Source organism: Tachyglossus aculeatus, chromosome 1, assembly GCF_015852505.1.
Source record: "Tachyglossus aculeatus isolate mTacAcu1 chromosome 1, mTacAcu1.pri, whole genome shotgun sequence".
NCBI classification, from domain to species: domain Eukaryota; kingdom Metazoa; phylum Chordata; class Mammalia; order Monotremata; family Tachyglossidae; genus Tachyglossus; species Tachyglossus aculeatus.
Window position 1 is genome coordinate 167,668,623 of NC_052066.1, and position 25,107 is coordinate 167,693,729.

The following is a 25,107-nucleotide window of genomic DNA, read 5'->3' on the forward strand; positions in this document are numbered from 1 at the left end:
TATTAATGTCTGTCTCTATCTCTAGACTGCAGGCTCATTGTGGGCAGAGGACATATCCAATAATTCTGTTACTTCATACTCTCCCAAGTGCTTAGTACAGTACTCTGCACACAGTAAGAGCTCAAAAAATGTGACTGATTGATTGATTCCATCCCCAAGGCCATTTTGGTTATGTGAGTTATTAGTCTCAAAGTTGGATTGGAGAAGATGAAGCAGGAATGGGATGCTACATCACAAATCAGCAAGATCTTTGTTGGGTGCTGTGGCCAGAGACCAGTGGAAGTACTTAAGTTGCCAGAAACTTATGTCTACTTTACCTCCTCTTTGAAGGAAGAACAGAACTGTCTTACTGCTTTGGAAAACAATCCAGTAGCAGTTAAAGTCTTGAATGTAGATAGTATTTAAGGTAGGGATGCTTTAAAAATTTATCTTAAAGGCAATTATAGATTTGAACTTCCATGTTTGATTAGATTCATCCTCTCCAGTGGCTAAAGCAGAAGTTTAAATTAGGCAGACCTCATTTCAAGTATCTTATTTTATCACATTTGGAAGAAAGACTGAGCAAACATGCCCTTAGGTACTCCAGGGGCAGAGAAGCTGCATCTCCTTTAAGAAAAGAGCATGCAACAGAAAGCTGGATCATGCAAAACAGATACATGACTTTGAAATTCAAAGAGGGCCGGGCAGCTTTCAATCACTACCATCTTGAAGACAGCCTGTCTGTCTTCAGTTTCCATTCACTTGTTACCACAGCTGCCCCCTTCCTTCCGCTGCCTTGAGAAAGGAGATTTCCAGGAGTGGACCATTTTCACAAGAATCGAAAATCATTCCTTTTCCTGTTTGGTAGCACCGAAACGAGTTTGTTCACTTTCTTCAATCTTTTTTTAAGGTATAGATGGGAAGCGGAATCTAGCTATAACCGGCGAGTTACACAGCTTTTGTTGCTATTTCATATTCCCAATTTGGTTTCATTTTCCAGACCAGTATCACATTCTTAAAGCTATTTTCATCTCGGTTCTCAGACAAGTTCTAAATACAGAAGTTACCTTCTGCCTCCCTAACTTCCCCCTGGCAATTTTAACAGATATGAGATCATTCATTTCTGACCTACACTCATGATTGTGGTCCATTGGGTTGGTCCCTTTGGACCCAAATTCTACACTGATCCCACTGTTCAAAGTCAATCAATCAATCAATCAATGGTATTTATGGAGCACTTACTGTGTGTACAGCTGCCACAAGTGAAAGTGCCACAAATTTGCATTATCCCTTCATCTGTTAATCTCTGTTCTTAATTGTTCGTAACACCCAATGTTACTCTACATATTTTTATAATACAGAAGATTTCTGGTCAATTACTTCCATTCTATGAAATTTGGGTAAGAACTGAGGAGTCTAATCCCCATCTTTCTTGCTCTAATCAGGAGCAGATTTTTTAACAGTGATTCAATATAGTAACCCTCAGCAGACCCGAGCAAGGTCACCAGGCAAGATAGTGTATGAACAATTGTGGAATTTGTAAAGCACCAGCTCTATGCCAAGCACTGAACTAAGTACTGGGATAGGGACAAGATGATAAGGTAGGACACAGAGGCAGTGTGTCATCTCTTCTAAACTCTAGATTATTAGCTCCCTGAGGGTAAGGATGATATCTACCATCTCAATTGTACTCTCCCAAATGCTTAGTACAGTGTTCTGCCCATAGTATGTGTTCACCAAATACTACTGATTGAAAGCTCTGCTCCTGGGATCACAACTGCTGCTTTCTACTAAGCAGAAGCATTTAGGGTAGGGAGCTGAGGTAGCTGGAAGTCGTGGGAGAAAGGCATGTGAGCTCATTGTGGGCAGGGACTGTCACTGTTTATTGTTGTACTTTCCCAAGTGCTTAGTACAGGGCTCTGCATACAGTAAGTGCTTAATAAATCCATTGTTGGGTAGGGATCGACTCTATATGTTGTCGACTTGTACTTCCCAAGTGCTTAGTACAGTGCTTTGCACACAGTAAGCGCTCAATAAATACGATTGAATGAATGAATGAATAGGAATGGATGCTGCTACAGAACAAGCTCCACACAAGCCCTCCATCTCTCCTCTTTAAATAATAACGATACTAATAACAATAATACTATTTGTTTGTCAAGCACTGTACTAAGCGCTGGGGTAGATAAAAGATCATCAGATCCCTCATGGGGCTAACAGTCTAAGTAAGACAGAGAACAGTATTGAATCCCCATTTTGTAGATGAGGGAACTGAGGCACACAGAAGTTAAGTGACTTGCCCTAGGTCACACAGCAGGTAAGTTGTGGAACCAGCTTTAGAACCCAGGTTCTCTGACTTCCAGACCCATGTTCTTCCTACTAGGCCACACTCTTTCCTCTTTTCACCCCCTGCATCAATCAATTGTATTTATTCAGCGCTTACTGTGTGCACAGCACTGTACTAAGCGCTTGGGAAGTACAAGCTGGCAACATATAGAGACGGTCCCTACCCAACAGTGGGCTCACAGTCTAGAAGGGGGAGACAGAGAACAAAACCAAACATATTAACAAAATAAAATAAATAGAATAGATATGTACAAGTAAAATAGAGTAATAAATATGTACATACATATATACAGGTGCTGTGGGGAAGGGAAGGAGGTAAGGCGGGGGGATGGAGAAGGGGAGGAGGGGGAGAGGAAGGAGGGGGCTCAGTCTGGGAAGGCCTCCTGGAGGAGGTGAGCTCTCAGTAGGGCCTTGAAGGGAGGAAGAGAGCTAGCTTGGTCGATGTGGGGAGGGAGGGCATTCCAGGCCAGGGGGAATGACGTGGGCTCGGGGTCGACGGCGGGACAGGCGAGAATGAGGCACGGTGAGGAGATTAGCGGCAGAGGAGCCGAGGGTGACAGTCTCTCTGCATGACAGCGAGACTAAAATTATTTCTGAAAAGTTCGGCTTCTTGACCCCTCTCCTCTCAGAATTGTCACATTTGGAGATCCAATGCAAGTGGACTCCTCTGGCTAAATTTCTAAGCATCTTTCCACATTCCTAAATCCAAATCAACCTTCCAGGTCTGAAATGGTGAACACAGTTGAAAAGGTGGTGGAGAGAAGATGTCATTTTCCCCTTTAATATAGAGCTTAACCTTCTCTTCAATTTCCCTGCTTACTTGATTAAGAAGGGTGAGCATGCAGATTCTACAAATAGTGAAAAGAAAAGCAGATGTGTTAAGTGTTTAGATGTCGTCCCCAAATTTTCTTCCCTGGTGGATGAAAAATGGCTATGAGAAGCAAATGCAAAGGTTGGGGATAAGGATGGAGAGAGGCGAACCCTGCATATGACTCTAAAGAACTGCCCCAAATGATAATAAATATAACATTGATACTGGTGGTATTTGTCAAGCTCTTAAAACGCGCCAAGGACTGTTCTAAGTGCTGGGGTAGATATAAAATAAGCAGATTGGACATAGTTTCTGCCCCCCTAAGTATGTGGGAGAATGGGTCCCGAAACCCCATTTTACAGATGAAGGAACTGAGGCCCAGGAAAGTGAAGTGAGTTGCCCAAGTTCATAGAGCAGACAGGTGGTGGAGAAGAAATTAGAACCCAGGTTCTCTGACTCCCAGGACCATTCTCTTACCACTAATGCTGCTTTCAAATTACACTAGTTTTCCTGCAGCACTGGCTCTGCCCATCTGTAGAGGCATTCTGGGCTTTGGGATGCGTCAGCCCTTGAGTATTTCACAACTGCCCTGGGGGTCCATGTTTGGGAAGTTGGGACCCTACTTTTCTCTTTCCTGAATCCTTGCCTTTGTAGACTTGACAGATTACTCTCTAATCTTGTTAAATGAAGCATCATCTGTCCCTGGGGAATATTCTACTGAGTCAAAGGCCTGTTTTTATGAAGCTCATTTTCTCCTTCCATTAGCTCTTATCACCCTGTGTAAGATGCTGCAGGTATCTCGGACACCACTGTTTAGGGAACTAGCCAGGGCTGAGTGATTGTAACCACCCTGAACATAACGAATTTAGTTGTGGTGTCCGTGATGCTTTTCTACAGAATCCTGTTATGCCTTCATCCATTCAAGTTCTCTTAATGGACTCCCCACCCCCATTTGAAAATTGTCAAATTAAAAATAAAGTAAACCAGGCTCATCATTTATTCATTTTTCTTCTATTTATAAACCAGGCAACTGACAGGGAAAGAGAAAGCCAAGTGATGCCACAAATCATCTGCATTTCAGGGGCAAAGAGCAGTAGGATGCTGATGATGATGTAGTAGTAGTTGAGCAGATTCATCCTACAAGCCACTCCACACTGTCCCCCATGTGCTTCTTTCGCCTGTGAAGCAGGCTCCCGTGTGTGTGGAAGTGGACACAGATCATATCTGTGGCACTCCAGGGCAGAAGAACTGAGAAGATTCCAAGAGAATTTGGAATTATCTGTTGGGTTGGGCTTCAAGTGTCGCTATTCAGACTGGTAAATGGAAAAATGGATGCCTTCCAAATTCAACAACAATTCCTTGTCATTTCAACTGGAGCCTCATCTCAAATGGGAGAGAACTTGGGTTTCTCCCGACCTCTGGTGCACATTTACTGGGTTTCCTTAAGCACTCCAGGCTTCCTCGTTTGTAAAACAGAGACGACAATACAGAAATGTCTGTTCCATGGTCCATCACACGGATGATGAGAGGCTGAATGAGATTTGGCAAAGAAGATTTAGTTCCTTGGAGATGGGCACCTTTGCTGTTGTAGCTAATGATAACAATAATTATGCTCCTTGTTAAGCACTTTCTATGTGCCAAGCACTATTTTAAGCACTGGGGTAGAAACAAGTTCATCAGGTTGGATAGGACAGAGTCCCTGTTCCATACAGGGCTCACACTCTTAATGCCCCTTTTACAGAAGAGGTAACTAGGCACAGATAAGTTAAATGACTTGCCCAAGGTCACATAGCAGACACATAGTGGAGTTAGGACTAGAACCCAGGTCCTTCTAGCTCCCAGGCTCATGCTCTACCCACTAGCCATACCGTTTCTCTGGTTAGAGTATTGTGGTTCCAAATCAACTACAATTATCCAGCTCCAGAGCATAGAGTTACATGATGCTGAAACTGAGCTGGGTGATTGAGGAAGACACTCATTTGAAGCCAACAGGTTAAGAGTTTTATCAAGGGTGTAGCCAAACACTAGGCTCCTTTCTTTTCTTTACCGAAGTCAAATTAAACTGCTTCCAAAAGAACGGCAAATTTGCTGGAGAGAGCTCCTTCCTAGTCCTTCTTTTTCCTTTAAAGCTCCCTCATGAGGAATTGTATTCGATAAAATTGCATTGAAGTGAAGAATTGGAAGGGCAGGCAGCAGAGTGCAGCAAAACCATCTTAATCCTTCTGACCTTTTCCAAGACTTTTTTTTCTCCAACAAAGACACATATGACCTTTTCTGCCCATTGAAATCATGTGATTTCTTCTGGAAGTCCCCATGCCCTCTCTCTTTATGAATTTACCATCACTACTCCTGTCAGCCCATCAATTCAAAGCACTTTGGGGTTCCACGGCTACTTTGAATCTACGTAGCATCTTGGATCCTCAATTGCACCTACTGGCTAAACATTCAATAAATATCTTTGTTATTATTATTAGTGCTATTAATAATGATGGTCATAGGTTAAATGCTACGTGCCAAGCACCGTGCTAAATGCTGGGGTTCATATGAGATAAAACAGGTCAGGCACAAGGGCTCACAGTCTAAGTGGAAGGAAAAACAGGTATCAAGTCACCATTTTACATATCATTCAATCAATCGATCATATTTATTGAGCACTTACTGTGTGCAGAGCACTGTACTAAGTACTTGGAAGAGGACAATATAACAATATAACAGAGTTGTTAGACACATTCCCTGCCCACAGTGAGCTTACAGTCTAGAGGGGGAGATATACATTAATAGAAATAAATATATACATAAGTGCTGTGGGGCTGAGGGTGGGGTGAATAAAGGGACATAATCCAAGTACAAGGGTGAAACAGATGGAAGAGGGAGAAGAGGAAATTAGGGCTTAGTCAGGGATGGCCTCTTGGAAGAGATGTGCCTTCAATAAGGCTTTGAAGGTGGGGAGAGTAATTGTCAGATATGAAGAGGTGTTCCAGGCCAGAGACAGGACATGGGCGAGAGGACAGCAGCAAGATAGATGACAGCAAGGTACAGCAAGTAGGTTCATTCACTCATTCATTCAATCGTATTTATTGAGCACTTACTGTAGAGTCTACTGTAGAGGGTAGAGTGTACAGTACTTACTGTTCTGCAGAACACTGTACTAAGTGACTGGGAAAGTATCATAAAGCAATTAAGAGTGACAATCCCTGCTCACAGTCTGGGGAAGGGGGTAGACATACATCAATACAAATAAACAGACATCAATATAAATAAAGTTACAGATATATACATAAGTGCTGTGGTGGGGAGAAAGGAAGGAAGAGAAAAGGGAGCCAATCAGGGAGATGCAGAAGGGAGTGGGAGATGAGGAAAAGTGGGGCTTAGTCTGGGAAGGCCTCATGGAGGAGATGTGCCTTCAATAAGGCTTTGAAGATGGGGAGAGTAACTGTCTGGCAGATTTGAGGAAGGAGAGCATTCCAGGCAAGAGGTAGAATGTGGGCCAGGGGTTGGCGGGGAGACAGACAAGTAGATTGACATTAGAGGAGCAAAGCATGCAGGCTGGGTTGTAGTGGGAGAACCACAAAGAAAGGCAGGAGGGGGAAAAGGTGATTAAGTCCTTTAAATCAATCAATCGATCATATTTATTGAGTGCTTACTGTGCGCACAACACTGTACTAAGCACTTACAGCTGATGGGAAGGAGTTTCTGTTTGATGCAGAGGTGAACAGGCAACCACTGGAGGTTCTTGAAGAGTGGGGGAACATAGATGGAACATTTTGATGCCCAGAGAAATTAAGTGACTTGCCCAAGGTCACACAGAGCAGACAAGTTATGGAACCAGGATTAGAAGCCAGGTTTGAGAGAAGCAGCGTGGATAGAGCCTGGGCTTTGGGGTCAGAAGTCATGGGTTCAAATCCCAACTCTGCCAATTGTCAGCTGTGTGACTTTGGGCAAGTCACTTAACTTCTCTGTGCCTCAGTTACCTCATCTGTCAAATGGGGATTAAGACTGTGAGCCTCCCGTGGGAAAACCTGATCACCCTGTATCCTCCCCAGCGCTTAGAACAGTGCTTGGCACATAGTAAGTGCTTAATAAATGCTATTATTATTATTATTATTGTTATTATTATATCTGAATCCCAGGTCCATGCTCTTTCCACTAGGCTACGCTTGCTTCTTGTTTTACAATTGGGACAATTAGAAATAGTAGTGGAGCTAAGATTAATTATCCAGAGATTCTATAGCAAAGTTACTTATTGGGGTTGCCTCAGGATCCTTAATGCAGCTTCATGGCATGGGGCTCCATCTTCAGGCCCCCTGAGAGACTGGAAATGGCCCTCCCGCTCACCAAATCCAGTTCTCCCAGTAGTTTCACCTGAGATCGTATTAACCATGCTTAGGAACCTCTCATTCTAAAACTGAATTTGGGTTCCTTCCTACAGACCACGTGCGTGGCCTGGCTCATAAAACACTAGGGTTTCTGGGTTCACTGGGCCTGGGCACTGGGATCACAGATAACTTCAGCTTCTGATCAGTAAGTCCCAGGGGTACTTGGGGGTTTAATCCATGTTAAACTTGTTCAACAAGGATGGCCAAAGTGTGGGGCTTAGACCGAGCTTCTACCTCTTGTGAAGAGAAGTGACAAGGAACTTTATCTGCTTTATTTCAGCTATTCTAATAGCCCCATGAGATTCCACTGGGCTGTGGAAGACAACTGCCAGATGAGAAAAATGAGGGACTGAGAGGTCAAATGGACTCAGGAAAGGATTTAAAGCTGAGTCAGGAGCAGAGCCAAGAGAAGAACCCAGGCCTTTCAACTCCCAAGAGAGTGTGTTCTGTTATCCCTACCAAATTTCCATCACTTGGCAAGTGAAGATAGGATGCCTGACGGATGTCGTTTTTACTGAACTTTCTTGTTTTTTTTATTGATATCTCTTAAAGGCTTACTAGGTCCCAGATCCTGTTTTAAGCACTACGGTAGATACAAGGTAATCAGGAGGACACAGACTATGTCCCTCATAGGGCTCAGAGTCTTAATCCCCATTTTACAGATGAGGTAACTGAAGCACAAAGAAGTGAAGTGACTTGCCCAAGGTCACACAGCAGACCAGTAGCGGAGCCAGGATTAAAACACACATTCTTCTGACTCCCAGACCCTCGCTGAAGCCACTAAGCCATGTGCCAATTCTCTTTTCTGATCAAGTCAGGCATTGCAGAAGGGCTGTATTACTGGTCACTCTGGGAGATGCTGAGGTGCATCTTACTAGGCAGAGGCACAGAGAAGGATTTAAATCTTACTTTGCTTTGTGCTTCCAGGATATCAGTGGGTTCTCTACCCAAAATGTGGTTTAAGCTAAATGCTGCAGCTTGCCCTGATGCAGTTTCACACAGAGAAACATCTCATCTCTGAGGTTTCCCGGTCCACCTGGCTGACCTCTTATCAGCAAGAGCCAACTGGCTTGTTGAGCCTTGCAGACAGCAGGCAATGCAAAGTACTGTAGGTCTCTGCCTGTTGATCCTACATTCTCCTCTCAGTTTTGTTTTTAATCTAAGTAGAACAATATGAGGCCACTGCTTCTGGAGGGGAAGCAATCAATATTAGATTCATGTTGCATGGAATAGCCCCAAATCCTACATCAAGCCTTATGGCCGTGATCTTTCACCTGGGAACATTAGAGATTGTGACCAACTGTTCTAGGATTCTGAATGTGGAGTGCTTCACTATGGAACAGCAAAGGCAAGGGAAGCAGTGTGGCTTAGTGGCAAGAGAGTGGGTTCGGGAGTTAGAGGGCGTGGATTCTAATCCTGACTCTGCCACTTGTCTGCTGTGTGATCTTGAGCAAACCACTTAGCTTCTCTGTGCTTCAGTTACCTCATCTGTAAAATGATGATTAAGCCTGTGAGTCCCATGTGGGACAACCTGATTAACTTGAATCTACCCCACCACTTCGAATAGTGCTTGGCACATAGTAAGCACATAACAAATACCACTATCATCATATCATCATCAAGTCATAATCACTTCTAAGGGCATCACTACCATCTTAGCTTACTTGGCAGCATGGATCAGAGCTTTAATGAATGTCCGGCTGGACTTTTGGTTTTGTTCTCTGTCTCCCCCTTTTAGACTGTGAGCCCACTGTTGGGTAGGGACTGTCTCTATATGTTGCCAACTTGTACTTCCCAAGCACTTAGTACAGTGCTCTGCACACAGTAAGCGCTCAATAAATACGATTGATGATGATGACTTCATAGTTTAGAGATAAAGAAAACATGGAGAAGATTTGAAAAATAACAATGCACGTGGAGAAGATGAGTACATATTTAGTCTCAATATGAAAAAGTCTAGGGGAAACAATAACTTTTTTCATGGTATTTATTAAGCACTTACTATGTGCCAGGCACTGTACTAGGCACTGGGGTAGATACAAACTAATCAGGTTGGACACAGTCCATAGCCCCCATAAGGCTCATAGTCTTAATCCCCATCTTACAAATGAGGCAACTGAGGCACAGAAAAGTTAAATGACTTGCCCAAGGTCAAATAGCAGGCAAGCGATGGAGCCAAGCTTAGAACTCAGGTCCTCTACCAGTCCTGTGCTCTTTTCACTAGGCCATGCTGTTTCCACTTGGTAATAATAACAATAATAATAATAATGACAAGTCTTCTAGACTGTGAGCCCATTGTTGGGTAGGGACCGTCTCTATATGTTGCCGACTTGTACTTCCTGAATGCTTAGTACAGTGCTCTGCACACAGTAAGTGCTCAATAAATACAATTGAATGAATAGCATTAGTTAAGCACTTACGATGTACTAAGTGCTGGGATAGGTACAAGATTATCAGATTGGACAGTCCCTGTTCCACATGGGTTTCACAATCTAAGTAGGAAGGAGAACAGGTATTAAATCCCCATTTTGGGAATGTGCCTACCTCCCAAACACTTAGTACAAGGCTCTGTACATAGTAAGCACTCAATAAATACCATTGATTGATTTCACAGATAAGGAAGCTGAGGCACAGATAAGTGGAATGACTTGGAATGACTTGGAATGACATCTTACCTCCTTCCCTTCCCCACAGCACCTGTATATATGTATATATGGTTGTACATATTTATTACTCTATTTATTTATTTATTTATTTATTTTACTTGTACATTTCTTTCCTATTTATTTTATTTTGTTGGTATGTTTGGTTCTGTTCTCTGTCTCCCCCTTTTAGACTGTGAGCCCACTGTTGGGTAGGGACTGTCTCTATGTGTTGCCAATTTGTACTTCCCAAGCGCATAGTACAGTGCTCTGCACATAGTAAGCGCTCAATAAATACGATTGATTGATTGATTGCGGCACAGTGGAAAGAGCATGGGCCCGGGAATCAGGGGGCATGGGTTCTAATCCTGGCTGGACCACATGTCTGCTGTGTGAACTTGGGCAAGTTGCTTAACTTTTCTGCGTATCAGTTACCTCATCTGTAAAATGGAAATTAAATTTTACTTCCTCTTAGACTGTGAGCCCCATGAGGAGTAGGGACTGTCCAACTTGATTAACTTGTACCTATCCAAATGCTTTAGAACAGTGCTTGACATGTAGTAGGTACTTAACAAGCACTATTATTATCATTATTATTCAGTGGTGAACCCGAGATTACAACCAGGTCCCCCCAGACCCATGCTCTTTCTACTAGGCAAAATGCTTCTCAAATATACTAAATGTCTTCAGGCAGAGGGTGGAGACTACTTTTATCTAGCCTTTTAAAGGACAGTTAATGGCTAGAGGTAGTACAATATTAGAGCAAGAAAAATTTAGGTTAGGCATTAGATTAGACACTTAAATAGTTTAGGGAAACGTTCCAGAACACTTGAATAAAAGTTTAATTATTGTGTAGACCAGTTGCCCATCCAGCACAGTGAGAAGCAGCATGACCTTGGAAAAAGCACCTTGGAACGTGACCATTTTGGAAAAAACGCCATCTTCATGATGCCCTAAGCAGCAGCTATGTTGGTAAAGTCAATAAGGAATGCAATTTTGGGGGTCAGGTTGAAGCCCCCACAAACCCAGGCCCTGGGCCTAGGACCCTCTGGATTAATTTCGCCCTGCCACTCTCAGCCTTTATCTTTCCAAATCTGAGGGATAATATATGTATATATGTTTGTACATATTGATTACTCTATTTATTTTACTTGTACATATTTATTCTATTTACTTTATTTTGTTAATATGTTTTGTTTTGTTGTCTGTCTCCCCCTTCTAGACTGTGAGCCCGCTGTTGGGTAGGGACCATCTCTATATGTTGCCAACTTGTACTTCCCAAGCGCTTAGTACAGTGCTCTGCACACAGTAAGTGCTCAATAAATATGACAATGAATGAATGAATGAGGGACTTAATCTTTTCAGACTATCTCCATCCAGAAGCTGCTCCATGTCCTCTATCAATTTTGGTTCCCGCTTTCCTCTCAACATGTGGATTCTGTTTCCTACAAGTGTTAATTGGTGAGTCAAGGATGGTTGATGCTAAAGTTCTGTTTAGAGATAGATAGGACTGAATGATACTTCAAGGTCCTTTTTCCATTAGGATTACTCATCAGAATCAAGAGATTATCCTTGGATAATCATCATATGGAGTACGGTTCTTTGTAAGGTTCAGGCATAGACGTTCTTGTACAAGGTAAGTGAAAGTGAACCCAGCAATTGCCTCAATTGTAAGTTGTTCTTCTGTCACAACAACTTCTGCAAAATGACACTAGAGTTCTTGTGAAGAGGGTTTGTTTGACAAGTATAGAGCTCACACCTTGCAGATTGCAATTTTCAAATACAATTCAAACTTTCTGGGTAAAGGTTCATTTATACTTCCAAATTCCCATTGCTTAGGAAACCTATCCTCTATCAAGCATTTAGTACAGTGTTCTGCAGATGGTAAGCGCTCAATAAGTACAACTGATTAACTGAAAATAAATAGGAGAACTTCCCCCAGAAAAGCCTCAGTGATACTACGGTGGGGACTAATTTCCATTTAATAGAACTTTAAAGGGTAATTGGGCTAAGTATTAGTATTCATAGAAAATAAGGCACTCCTAAAAATGAACAGTTTTGTAATATGGGGAGAAGGACATAGCATGATTTTGTGTCTTTCTGGCTCCAAATCACAGCTGGCTCACCTGTCCCTAAACAGAACACATTACAGAGCAAGAGAAGCATGGAGCGTCAGCAACAAGCCTGCTCTTGAGTGTGTTATTTGCTGAAAACTATAAATTTAGAAAATGAATGGGCATTTGAATATGGGCAGATTGAGTTCATTTCCAATTTTTTAAAACAAACCCAAAGAGGAGAATCTGTCTCTGATATTGAAATCTGATTCTCAAAGCCTTAGCTCACTGCAACACTGAGTATTGCCAAAATCTGAAAGAATCAACCTTTGTTTTGTGCCTTCTATTTACCAAGCTATCTTTTCTTCTCAGATCTATTATCTGGCATCTTTTTGTTGCATGTAAAACTGTGCTGAATCCTACCCCATCTTGACACTCAAACTACTAAAATGGAAACATGGAATGATGGTGTTTTAGAGTCTTTCATGTTTTCCAATACAGCTTCTCACTCAAGGAAGGTTGCCAAGAATACACCTTGTAGCAGTTCCTGATGTGAATAAAGAAGGGAGGGTAGGTTATTCTATATTGAGCACTGTTTAATGAATTCCTGCTGTACATCACTTGGAGAAATGATCTAGAGAGAAATATTGGGAAACAGTGCTCTATGATTATGAATGGAATAAAGAAACTCATATGTGTTTGTATCCAGTCAGCAAAGATAGTAACCAGATAATTTCTGTTAGATTCCAATGTATGCATTCTCTCTCAAATTTTAAATGCCACAGGTATTATTATACCAACATATGACAGGGCTGGCTGGACAGGAAAGACATCGGGCCCATCATCCTGCTTCTTTTCTGGAAAAGATGGACTTAAAACCACAAAAAAGATAGTTGATTACTCTCTACTAAAACTCCCAGCCAATATAACAACAAAAATCCCCTTAAAATATTTCTAGTGTCTCACTATCCTACTAACCTTGTAGTCTTAAGAACTAACTCAAATTTCTGATATTAAGTATAAGGGTGTGTTTGTGTGTGTGTTTGTGTGCACGTGCTCACATTCCCAGACATGAATTGGACAACTTACACTGTTCTTTTCTGCTCTAAATTTCAACAGCTGGTTGCTTCTTGTAGATACGATCAATGAAATTACTGGTGTGAAATTGCTTTGAACAAATAAACCAGAGCACTTTATCTAAATCCAAAATGTCACTACTGTTGTTATCATTACTGTGTGGAGATGGTTTACATCACATCCCACTAGGCAGGGGAGCCTAGTAGAAAGAACCTGGAGCTTGGAGACCAAAGACCCAGGTTTTAGGCACCCCCACCACTGGCCTACTGGGCAATCATAAACAGGGGTTGGCTTATCTCTTCTGTTGATCCAGACTGCTCTATCAGAAGACTTAGGTTCTAGTCCAGCTTCTTCCTGTAGCAGGTCAGCAGGGGCAAACATCACACATGTTCTCCACAAGGCATTGCACCTCTACCCACCCTCCTTGCTCTTGGCACCCCAAGCCCTACGAGGTACCCCTGACAGACAATTATCGTCCTCTGCTTCAAGGCCTTATTGAAAACACATCTCCTTCAAGAGGCCTTCCCTGACTAAACCCTCCTTTCCTCTTCTCCCACTCCCTTAGATGAACACTGAACTAAGTGCTTGGGAGCGTACAATATAATAGAGTGGATAGTCACATTGACTGCCCACAAGAAACTTACAGTTTAGAGGGGGAGACAGACATGAATATAAATGAAATTATGGCTATGTACAAATGTGCTGTGAGGCTGAGGAAGGGGTGAGTAAAGGGTACAAATTCAAGTGCCTGGTGATTCAGAAGAGGAAATGAGGGCATAGTCGGTAAACACCATAATAGGTAGGGAACCCACCAACCTTCATATCCACCTGATGACAGCCCTCCATACCTTCAAAGTCTTCCAGAAATCCTCCTCCTTTAATTGGCATTCCCCAACAAGCTTTCACCACTTTGAATCATGTCACTCTAACAGTCACTCTTTGGCAATTGTGTGTAAACACCTTTGGCAAACATATACACATTAATATATTCAAGGAAGGATTACATCCACATGAATAAACAGAACAATGTTTTTTATTGAGCACTTGCTGTGTGCAGAGTGGACTAAGCACTTGGGAAAGTACAATATAGAGTTGAGAGATGTGATTCCTACCCAAAAGGAGCTTACATTCTAGATATGTGCATTATGTGCATTCATGTAGTTGGAAACATTTCTATACTTTGTTCATTCATATACGTTCGTACTACCACCAGTTATAATCTATATTTTTCACCCTGCACCCTGCTGTTTATATTTCCCTTCCTTGAGTGTAAACTCCTTGTGAGCTGAAACCATATCTTATCAATACTACATTCTTCTGAGAAACCAGTATAATGCTCTGTATGCAAGAAGCACTCAGATACAACAAGTGAATGAATAATCCTCAAAATGCAACTGGATCTGATCTGATTGTGTTGTATCTACTCCAGTGCTTAGTATGGCACACAGTAAAAACTTCACAAATGCTACAAAACAGTGCCTGGCACATAAGTGCTTAACAAATACCATATAAAAATCATAACAATAATAATAATAAATAAATGCTTTATCTTGGTTAGCACCCCATATCCTGAAGTTCATTGTCTTTCAGTCAAACAAAAGCCTCTTTCAACACAAAATTCTCCATTCACACAAATCCAGGTGGAAAGGGAGAAAGATTTCCACATTCCTCCCCCAACAAACAGGCAATTTTTGCCCTTCATTATTGAGTCAGGGATTAAAACCATCTTCCTTTACAGGTACAGGCATCCAGAACCCCTTGGGGAGTACCTCTCTATCATTCTGATGGATGTTTTTTTTTTTTAAGAAGTCTCTCCTTGAGAGGAGTTTTCTCCTTCAATCTGGCTAGTGCTGACAGGTTAATAACTTGTTCTGACTCGAGCTAGAAGCTGGAGAAGGACTGTCCAGACTAGAAACGCTTCTCCCCCTCCCTGAGCTCTTTCTCCACTCCTCTAATAATGGTCCATAGAATTTAGTATCTCACATTCCCCTCTCAAAGCCTTGCTGGGATAAGTAATGAAATCTCCTTTTGCAGGAAGACTCCATGTACTGTGGGAAATTAACAGTAAAATCTCTGGGCAACGTCAGAGGTGCAGACCCAAGACAAAATCCACCTCAGTCAACACAGTGAAAAAAATGGTCACAGAACACAACAGGAAGAAAGCGCATAGCTTCACAAGAAGAATCAATTTAAAGTGCTACCACCACTTGCATGGATACAGTGCTTTCTGCATACTTGATGGAGTTTTGCAGATGACGAGGGACAAATTTCATTACTCCTATGCTTTACTATAGGAGAAAAAGTCCCAGTGAAAATGACTATCCAAACAATAACTTTGCCTGGTCCTGACAGAGAGAATGGAAGAACAATGCATGAATACCTGATACCTTGATTTCCAGCTCCAAATGGGTTGAATAGCTGTAAAGCCTGATTTTTTTTTTTTTTGGAACTGGTCTTCAAAGCATAATGTGACCTATCTGGCCCACTAAGAACAAACCTTTTCCTATCGAACATTCGTCCAAAGAGATTTCATGTAACCCCTACCAGAATGTTATCCTTTACCTAATCCAATCAATCAATTGATGGTATTTATTGAGCAAATACTGTGTGCAGAGCACTGTACTAAGCACTTGGTACAATAGAAAATTATCAGGAGAAATATCTCCCAAACATTTTCTACCATGGTCTTTGGAGCAAGTTTAAGTTACCAGAATGTTGTCCTTTTCCTACTTCAATCAATCAATTGATGATATTTGTTGAGTTAGTACTGTGAGCAAAGCACTTGTTAAAGTACAGTAGTAAATGTTCAAGAGAAATGTCTCCCAAACATTTTTTCACCATGGATTTTGGATTAAGTTTACGTTTTTTTGCTTTGTTTTTGGTGGGGGAGGGGGAGGCAGTCTAACTCAGTTTTTATAACTGTCTTCTCTCCGCTTCTGTTTCTCAGCTAGTGCCTCTGACAGGCAAGTATAATAGTAACGGGGTCTCTGAGGCTCACAGGAGTCTTAAGTGGGTATCTAGTACAGCCCTATGGCATGTGGTAGTTTTTTTGTCATAAAATCCCAGAGAGGAAGAGGATCTACAACCCCCAGTAATCAGTTTTAGTATTTTACCACTGTTGACTTTCTTGTATTTAACTTAAATTTCTCACAGTTGAAATATTTCTTCTCCAGTATGGTGAAAAAAGCATTTCACCTCATTACCCTCTTTGTGGGCAGGGAATGTGCCTGTTTTGTTCTTATATTGTACTCCTCCAAGCACTTAGTAAATTGTTCTGCACACAGTAAGCGTTCAATAACTATGAATGATAGATTGTAATCATTTAAAAACCGTATTAATGATAATATTCTGAATTTGTATTGCTAATGCATATTTCCAATGTATTTTTAGATTACTTTGCCCTTATATTATTTCTGGGAGATATGGAGAAGTAGACACTATTATCCACATTTTATTGAATAAGACGACTGAGGTACAAAGAAGAAAAACTAGCATTCTTGGTTGCCCAGACAGCTGATAGGCAGAATAGATAGGAAGCCTGTTGTCCCTCATAAGCAGCTATGTCCCCATGACCCTTCTTTTCTTCCAATTGACTGGATTGACCCAATTCTCTTGTTTTCTTTTTTCCAGCTTCAGTGTATACAATCTAATCCTTCAACATCAGCTTCTCATTCCCAAAGGGCCCCTACAGAGCTTTTTGAAACAAAGGACTTCAAACTCAAAACTATCTCACATCGAAGCAGCGTGGCTCAATAGAAAGAGCATGGGCTTGGGAGTCAGAGGTTGTGGGTTCCAATCCCAGCTCTGCCACTTGTCTGCTGTATGACTTTGGGCAAGTCACTTCATTTCTCTGAGCCTCAGTTCCCTCATATGTAAAATGGGATTAAGACTGTGAGTCCCACGTGGGACAACCTGATTACCTTGTACCTCCCCCCACCACCAGTGTTTAGAACAGTGCTTGGCATATAGTAAGCACTTAACTAATACCATCATTATTATTATCGATGAACATTGGCCAATGTCACTTGGTCATATGCTTCTCCTTTTTCCCTGACCTACCAACTGGTAGACCTACTGGTCTCCTCCACTCAGCATAGAAAATTCATACTTGGAAAAAAGAAATCAGGCTGCTCCAACAACCAACACAACCGTGAAAATCAGTCTGCCTGTTTCTTAATGTGTTTTTAATAAGACTTTGAAGATGGGGAGAGTGATCATCTGTCGGGTATGAAGAGGAAGGGTGTGCCAAGTCAGAGGCAATATATGGGTGAGGGGTTGGCAGCAAGATAGATGAGATTGAGGTATAGCAAGTATGTTGGAATTAGAGGAAGCTGGGTTGTAGTAGGTACTTTAGGAATGGGGAAACATGGACTGAACAGTTTTGTAAAAAAATGATCCATGCCACAGACTGAAGTACGGACTGGAATGGGGAGAGACAGGAGGCAGGGAGGTCAGCAAGGACGCCGATGTGGTAATCAAGGCGGGATAAGCTAAGTGCTTGGATTAATGTGGTAGGAAAGGGTACATTTTCACAATGTTGCAGAGGTTGAGCCGACAGGATTTGGTGACAGATTGAATATGTAGGATGAATGACAGAGATGAGAAATTACAACTCCTCCAAGAGGCCTTCCCTGACTAAGGCCTCATTTCCTATTCTCCCACTCCCTTCTGTGTCACCTTTGCACCCTTTATTCACCCCTTCCTCAGCCCCACAGCACTTATGTACTCCATAATTTATTTATTCATATTAATATCTGTATCTTCCTCTAAACTGCAAATGCACTGTAGTCAAGAAACATGTCTACCAATTCTATCATATTATCCTAACCCAAGCACTTAGTTCCCTCTCAAGATTGCACCTGGAGAGTTTCTAGTACTCTACCAGTCTTGGCTACGGGAGGGAGAGTCAAGTAGAGGCATACCCAATCCATTCCTAGCTTGGGCAGTGGCTAGCAAGTGGAAGGTAATCTGCTACAAGTCAAAACTCACCTGTGCTGGGCAGCAGCAGCATGGGAGAGAGAGTGGAGGGTGGAGACTCAAGTTTACTATGCAGAAGAAGGTAATGGTAAACCAGTTCCGTAGTTTTACTAAGAAAACTCTATGGATACACTACAAGTATGATCGCAGATGGAGAGAGGGGTGCTCTGGGAGAGATGTGTCTATGGAGTCGCTACAGGTCTGAGACAACTCGCGAGCATAAGCCAAACGCACTTAGTACAGTGCTCTGCACCCAGAAAGTGCTCAACAAATGCCACTGATTGATTAATTGATCTTGAAGACTAAAAAGGCTTTCCCTATTCTCTGAACTATGACCAGATTTCAGTTCACTCCTGATTCACATTAATCTTGAAAATACAAACCACCATCAGGCTGGAGTTTGGCGAATATGGGGTTTGTTAATGGGGTCAATGTAGTGGAACAAAATACGATGGTAATTTTGTGCCCATTAGAGACTTGTAATAAAAGCTATGAAAGAGAAAGTGCCTGCAAGAGAGAGTTAAAGGTACATTGATGTTGCTCTAATAAACTCCCACATAGTGCCTTCCTTCTCCATTTCTCCTTCCATTAGCCAGTGAATTGTCCTCCCAAGTATATGAGCCATCTTTAAAAGGTTTTGTGGGGTGGGGGGTGGGAGGAGCCCCATGTGTCCAGACTGATGGGTCCCTCAGTCTGTCAGCAGTCTCCGGTTCATACCAGGGTGAAAACCTATAGCAATCCTCCTAGTGGCAAAAGGACTGCAGTCCTTGCCAACAAGCACGCATACCACTGTATGTTCTTGATTCGGGGTAATAACTGTGATATTTGTTAAGCACTTACTATGTGCCAGGCACTGTACTAAGCACTGGGGTGGGTACAAACAAACTGGGTTGGACACAGTACCTTGTCCCATTTGGGGCTCACAGTCTTAATCCCCATTTTACAGATGGTGAAAATACAGAAGTGGTTTACCATTGCCTTCTTCTGCACATTAAACTTGAGTCTCCACCCTCGACTCTCTCCCATGTTGATGCTGCCCAGCACAGGTGAGTTTTGACTTGTAGCAGATTGCCTTCCAATTACTAGCCACTGCCCAAGGCCAAACAACAGACAAGTGGCAGAGGCGGGATTACAACCCATGACCTTCTGGTTTACAGACTTGTGCTTTAACCATTATGCCAGACTGCTTCCATCAACTCCATGTGAAAACAAAGAAGCAGCATGACCTAGTGGAAAGATCATGGGCCTGGGTGTCAGAAGGATCTGGGTTCTAATTCTGACTTCCTTACGTCTCTGCTGTGTGACCTTGGACAAGTCACTTCACTTCATTGTGCCTCAGTTACTTTGTAAAATGGGGATTATGACTGTTAGCCCCATGTGGAACATGGACTGAGTTCAATCGTATTAGCTACCCAGCTATGCGCATTAAACATACGCATTAAAAACAATAAATTCATCATGTGTAGCAGTCATTTGTTTTTTCGATTTACCTTGACTTTCCTGTAGTAAAGCATTGTTTGCAAAGTAACACGAGTCGGGGTGATCTAAGACTTGGCCTCAGTCCAAAGCAGAGAGAAAACCTATTTAATTTTTAAGTTACAAGCAAGCTGATTCTTTTGCCCTTTCTTTTTATAGTGTGTTTCTTTAATCGGCAGAGTGTAAGTCCAGTTATTAGAGGCATTTAGCCAGGTGAAGTTCAATCATCAATCAAAAGTTCTCCTGAAATACTCTACTATCACAACCCTTGAAATGCAGAGTCAAATGAATCTCCTAGTCCTAAAAAGGTTTAGGGCATGTGAAGCACCCCAGGAGCCAATTTGATAATTAGTTTTACTTTGTTGTATTTCAAGCCACACATTAGTTCAGACCACCTCCTGGAGACACACGATCATCATGGAAAATATAGGAGAACAAGATAATCAACTCCATCTTCCAATTTGTTTACCTGTCAGCAGAATGTGCTTGTCCCACAAAGCATTGTCTTGGGTCTGTCCAACACAATTTTCAGCTACTGTTTTCAGTGCCACCCATGGAGTTTGCACTTACTCATGAATTCAATCCAACCACTTGGAATTCAAGGCTAACTTTTGATGCCCAGTTTTCATAACATCACTGTGCCACAGCAAAGTATTGCCTCCTGCAATTACATGTTCAGTGTCTCATTTATCACCATTATATATTTTTAAGTTTATCATTCCAACAGATGGACTTGAGTGAAGTTATAAGGTAAAACTAATTGGGGCAAATTCAAGTTGATCTTGATTATCAACTTCAAAAGGCAACAATATTCCTTCTAATTATATGATTTCCTAAATCTAGCTCTCTTTTACTATCCCTGTTAACTGAGCACTATGTGCTCTGCACATAGTAAGCGCTCAATAAATACGATTGATTGATTGATTGCTTATCTTTGGATGTGGAGTTCTGAGAAATTCTATTCTCTGTCTCTCATTTTAATCTGGGCAAATGATTATTACTAAACTAATAATAATAAACTAAACTAGTTATTACTAAACTAATATTTTATTCCCACTGTTCCTCTTTAATGACACCTTTCCTAACTTTCCCTTCTCTTCTTTTTCAACCTTTCTGATTTCAGATTTAGACCTAACTAGCGCTCTACACATATCCAGGTACATACTCTCCTGCTGCCCCTTCATCTCATCTCCTCATCCCCAGGATTCAGTGCAATCTTTTAAATCTCAGTAGTTTGACACTGTCTTCCTGTTGATGGGCATCAATCACCTGGTTTTCCTCCTCCTCAAAATACAGTACAGAGATTCAGGTACAGCTCTCTATATATTGTATTTTGGGGAGGAGGAAATATATATACATACACACACACACACAGCTAGATACAGATCTATTATGCACACACAGGTATATATAGATATATATAAATACAAAATATATTCAATCGTATTTATTGAGTGCTTAAAAATACACATTCAGATTTGTTCTGTAAAAAATCCAATTGAAATCAAGACCTTCCTAGTCTCTCTCTCTCCCTGAGATGCCCTAGATTGACTATTTTCAATGTACTCATTAATTCCAGGTTGCTTGGGGCTTGGTTTTCCATTCACAGCTTTATATGGCAGTCAACCAGAGTTTATTTATTTATATTAATGTTTGCCTCCACCTTTAGGATGCCAGCTCATTTTGGGCAGGGAACATGTTTGCCAGCTTTGTTGCACAGCATTCTCCCATTTAATAAAGTGCTCTGCACATCATAAGCACTCAACACATACCCTTGATGATGATGACTGATAATAACCAAGACAACGAGCTTCCCACTCAAGGGTAAGGATAAAGTTGTCTGGTACTGTGAATAAAGCTCAGTAGGACCAGTGCAGTTTCCCATTAGGCTGCTACTTTGTCGGTTTAGTTGAAATTTTATCCCTGGTTATTATTGGTGACTTCTCAGGCAGGATACATAAATGTTTATGTGCCTTAAATATTACCTAAAAATTAAGCATATTAACATTACTCTACCCTATGGCGAAACAGAGATGCTAATTAATCCAAATGCAAAAAATCTATCTGAAAATCCTCAGCAGTGCTAGTATGACAAAGGTGATACTTAAAGCAAATTAGACACAGCACTGAGTATGGTAAATGTAAATGAGAATGTACACTTTTAAGCATTAGAGAGCAGCAGTACACATGTACACACATACACACACACACCCCACCCCACCCCATAGCTTTTCTTTAGAGTTTCACCAAAGCAAAAGGCAAAGATCACATCTAAATCTGTTCTATTCAGTTGGGGAAGCAAATATTAAGAAGAAATCAAGGTACTGCCTTCAGGCTCCACCATTCAAGTGCAGACTCAGACATCCAACAAGTTAGGCATGGCCTAGTGGAAAGCCCACAGACTTGGGAGTCAGAAAGACCTGGGTTCTAATCCCAGGTCTGCCACTTGTCCAATGGGTGACCTTCAGCAAGTCACTTCACTTCTCTGTGTCTCAATTTCCTTATCTGTAAAATGGAAGAATGATTCAATACCTGTACTCCCTCCTACCTGGACTGTGGGCCCCAGGTGGGACAAGGAATGTGTCTAACCTGAAAAACTCGTATCTACCCTAGAACTTAGAACTTGTGCTTGACACATAGTAAGGTCTTAACAAGTACCATAATGATAATAATTATTATTGTTAGCATGGGGCTTGGCTAGTTATCTGCTTTCTCTTCACCTTGCAATATAGTCATAGAGACTAGTTCTTTTTCCTTTAATATCTTGTCCTGCTTTAGTCACTGCCAACTGAGAAGAATCATGTACATGAATACAGAAAACTCACAAAAAAATGAAGTGGGAAGAAAGCCAGCACAGATTCTACTGACATGGGAGATAGACAGATACACTGTCTACTGTCAGTTGCAACATTCATGACTATCTTACTGCTCTCCATCCTGATACATGCCAAGTGACCGATAGCAGAAAGAAAAAGGGAGAAAATGTATTAGGGGGTGTTTGGGACTGGTGGGGGTGGGAAGGAGAGGAAAAAAATGGTGTAAAGAAAGGGTTAATTCTGCACTGGGTACCTTCAGATACTTTCTTTTGGAACATTTAGGCTTAATAGGCGTAGGATGAAAGGAACTGTTGATATTTTAGTCATTTGTATGTACTCTTCTTATTTTTTAAAATAAGATAAAACACCATAATTAAATGATTACTCAGAAAAGGGCTATCTTGGGCATTATGAATAATACTTAAAATGGACCAAACCATTTAGGGATTCAAGTTTCAAAAGGAGACACTGCAAAGTCCTTGTGCTCTGAGAGGTTAATTCAGTCCAGCAAATAGTTTTTGAGCAAACCAGAGGCCCTGAATTCTACTCCTAGCTTGGCCATTTGCCTGTTGTGTGACCTTAAGCAAGTCATTTAGCTTCCCTGTGCCTTGGTCTTCTCGTTAGTAATGTGAGATTCAATACCTGTTCTCCCTGGCTCAGTGGAAAGAGCCCGGGCTTGGGAGTCAGAGGTCATGGGTTCAAATCCTGGCTCCACCAATTGTCAGCTGTGTGACTTTGGGCAAGTCACTTCACTTCTCTGTGCCTCAGTTACCTCATCTGTAAAATGGGGATTAAGATTGTGAGCCCCACATGGGCCAACCTGATCACCTTGTATCCTCCCCAGCATTTAGAACAGTGCTTTGCATATAGTAAGCGCTTAACAAATACCAAAATTATTATTTTTATTATTATTATTTTAGACTGTGAGCTCCTTGTGGGCCAGGGACTGGGCCTGACCTGATTATCTGTATTGACTCCAGAACTTAGTACATGGCTCAGCACATAGCAAGCATTTAACAAATAATAATAATAATTAAGGTATTTGTTAAATATTTACTATGTGCCAGGCATTGTAGAAAGCACTGGGGTGGATACAAGCAAATTGGGTTGGACACAGTCTGTTGTCCCATGTGGGTCTCACAGTCTCAATCCCCATTTTACAAATGAGGTAACAGAGGCCCAGAGAAGTGAAGTGACTTGTCCAAGGTTTACCTAACAGGCAAATGGGGGAGTCAGGATTAGAACCCATGATCGTCTGACTCCGAGGCTTGTGCTCTATCCACTATACCATGCTGTTTCTCAACAAATACCACTGGACTTCCCAAAATGTACTTCAGCACACAAACACGCATACACCTATACGCACAGAACTGTATAGTCACATTCTGGGTTTCCCTTAATTTTGAAGATGATGCTACTGGCAGTGAGATTTTAATCAGTGTGGGTAGAGTTGAATAGGCCACTCACAACCAACACTACTTTCCTAACCATGCATATCTCATTTCAAGAGATAAGCAGGGGAAAAATAGACATCGCTGATCATCAGAAGTCACCACAGACCTCAGGGAGCCTCACCCTGCCATGGCCATCAGGAGGGACTAACACTCCCAAAGGATCAGTTTCAGGGTTCAAAGGTCAATCACGGAGGAATTGCACTTGTCTCTTCCTTGGGACTGCAGATAGAGCTCCAAGTTGAACAGAAGGGCAATACTTACAAGGGAGGTGGCCAACTGCTCCAGCATGTGGAGCAGGGAGGGATGAGAGAGACAGAGACAACAGACATACACACCCACACATCCATTCACCTACAGAAATGCAGAACATAAGAGCCTCAGTAGTAACCAAAGGAGACCACTAGCTATGGTAGCTCATAGTTCTCACAGCTTCCTTGAGTGGAGCTTCTAGAGGCAAAAACATACTTTTAATACACCTTCTGCAAAGTTCACAGATCTGTGGCTGTATTAAAGGTCTGACTAGAAGCATAAGTGTAAGAACATCTTTTAGATCAAGAGTCAACTGGAGCCAAATCGCTCCACTGTCTGCTCAGGTTTGTTGACATTTTCCACAGCACAGTGGATAGAGAACAGGCCTGGGAGTCAGAAGGTCATGGGTTCTAATCCTGGCTCTTTCACTTGGTCTGCTGTGTGACCTTGGACAAGTCACTTCACTTCTCTGGGCCTCAGTTCCCTCATCTGTAAAATGGGGATTAAGACTGTGAGTCCCATGTGGGACAGGGACTGTCCAATCTGATTTACTTGTATCCATCCCAGCGCTTAATACAATGCCTGCAACAGAGTAAGTGCTTAACAACTACCACACAATATTATTTTCCCTCCTCCCACAGTGTATTCTGAAGCATTGACCCACCCCACCTATACAGAGACAGGAAAACAGGGCTGCTCCCTTAACTACCTGCTCCTGGATCACCTTCTGGGATCAGAAGTAAACAAAAAACTTTACTTTGGCAGACAGGGTCTTCTCTCTCCCCATGTCAGCTCTTTAGTCTCTTCTGATTGCTCACACAATTTTGGAAGATACTAAACAGTTGCTTCT

At 41.9% G+C, this 25,107-nt stretch overlaps 1 protein-coding gene and 1 non-coding gene across 2 annotated transcripts in view; one reads left to right on the forward strand and one right to left on the reverse strand.

Annotated features, from left to right (window-relative positions):
* NRXN3 (neurexin 3) overlaps positions 1 to 25,107 on the reverse strand; it is a 1,831,517-nt gene that overhangs the window by 809,463 nt on the left and 996,947 nt on the right.
* Positions 18,127 to 18,264, forward strand: LOC119938103. Its single transcript, XR_005454348.1, has one exon. It is a non-coding gene; the product is annotated as a small nucleolar RNA SNORA7 (small nucleolar RNA).